Below are 2,030 nucleotides of genomic sequence, written 5' to 3'. Positions count from 1 at the left end.
TACAGGTTGCAGAATCACCAAGTTGAATTTTTAAAGCTAGAAATGCTTTTGCATACAAACACATGGAGTCTAAGAGATGGCCTCGTGGTTATAAGAGAAGGTCTCATGGTGTCAGAGGAATATCACCTAAAAAGAAAGACACACAAGCAGAGGAAGCAATGTGCAAAAAGAATGTGCAGACTTCACCCTTTGGAATAAAAACCAGTATGCAGTTTGGATACTTTTCTCAATTCTTACTTGGTATTTCCCCTTCCATAGTGTCTTGTTTGGTTTCCTGTCAGTCATAGAGTGTGTGATCTACCACTACCTGACTTTTGTCACCAGGTCTGCTGCTGCCACTGTTATTCAAGCTGCTATGTTCAGGTGAAGAATGTGGCATATGTAACCGATGGCTCTTCCCTGTCCCACAAGGAATCAAGTCAGCAGCCAGCTCCACCCCAAGAGACAGGAGCAGCAAGAAATCAGGCAGGTCAATTAATGACCACCTCTCCCTATGGCTGAGAAAACCATTAATCATAGAGCTACTGTGCAATCACTGGTCTTTTAATGATGATCTTAATTTGCATACTATTCAAATGGTCTCAAGAACACTGCTTGGGATAGATCTTGTGAGCCATGTCCAGGCAGGATATTTCAAGGTCAATTGCTCTTTAATACTCTTCATCTGAAAAGTCACTCTTTCATTTTGACAGCTTCATTTCATAAACGCTCTTACTGGGTTAGGTAAGTGAATCCTAGCCAAGCATTTGTACTTTCAATAAAAGGAAAAATCAAAAAGAAAAGGAAAAACTTGCTTTTAAGACTATAATAAATCCAAAATGGTCTTTAGAACTATAAAGAAATTAATTAATAATTAACGTGTGTGTGTGTGTGTGTGTGTGTGTGTGTGTGTGTGTGTGTGTGTGTGTGTGTAGACCAGAGGACAACCTTGAGGGTCATTGTACAGGTCTGTCCACTTTGGTTTTTAGACATGGTCTCTTGTTGGCCTGGGATTTGCCAGTGAGCCAACGGTTTGCCTGTCTCAAGTTACCCAAAGTAACAAGTGTATACCACTACTCCTGGGATTTTTTTCATGTAGTTCCTGGGGGATTGAACCCAGGTCCTCATTTTTACACTTTACAGACTGAGTCATCTTCCTGGCTTAGACTGGATCTTAAACTCCCCTAAGTGATCTGCAAATAAAATTAGAACCCAGGGATATTAACTGACTGTCAGAGGTTAAGGGAGCAATTGCTCACAGAGAGAAGAAGTCTGGTATTTTTCCCACAAACTCCTAATGAAATAGGATACATTAAGAGACTTCATAGTACATCCAAAAATTCAGGTTTCTCCAGAATCAGTTCAACTCTCCACAGCTCCCAAGTCAGACAGACTGTCTTGCAGCCTCCCTCCCTGCCATCCAAAGTTGTGTCTTCTCTAATGAATTTTCTTTAATTTGAAAAGCAAAGTCTATTTACTTGCTCTTCATTTAAGTATTAATAGTTGTCTTAAGGGGAAGTGGCCAAAAATTGCAGTCACAAAAAAAAGAAAGAAAAGCCCAGCTCAGAAACACTCGAATGGTATCTAAAGAAGCAGTTAAATCCCCAAGATTCCAGTGCATGGTACATAAGGGAAAAAAACTGTCTGATTTGGCAAAAGTGTCAAGGCTTCTGAGAGTGTCACAGCTTTAAGACAACCTCACACTGACCTTCGGGTCCTCCTCATGATGAAATGTTCAGTTATTGTTACTGGCTGGCTGACTTTTGCTGTTGTTTTGTCTCTTCATGGTCTTGTGCATGCTAGGTAAACTGTCACTAAACTCAGTTCCACTCATTCTCGCCTTTTGTAACTCAAGACACAGTTTAATATGATTCTTGTTTAAAGTCACACACTGAGCAGTGGCCTAGCCTGAGTGTTTCCCCAGACTCTGGCTCTCCTGGCTATCCTCTTAAGTTTCTTCTAGGTGGCTCAATGATTCTTCACAGAACCACTGTGAGATGGTTGCCATGTGACCTTGTTACATACTGCCTGGTTGCCAAGTGCTTGAGCAC

This window comes from Mesocricetus auratus, unplaced genomic scaffold (genome assembly GCF_017639785.1).
Source record: "Mesocricetus auratus isolate SY011 unplaced genomic scaffold, BCM_Maur_2.0 Super-Scaffold_100011, whole genome shotgun sequence".
NCBI classification, from domain to species: domain Eukaryota; kingdom Metazoa; phylum Chordata; class Mammalia; order Rodentia; family Cricetidae; genus Mesocricetus; species Mesocricetus auratus.
The sequence above is the reverse complement of the archived record's forward strand: the minus strand, read 5'-3'. Positions refer to the sequence as shown.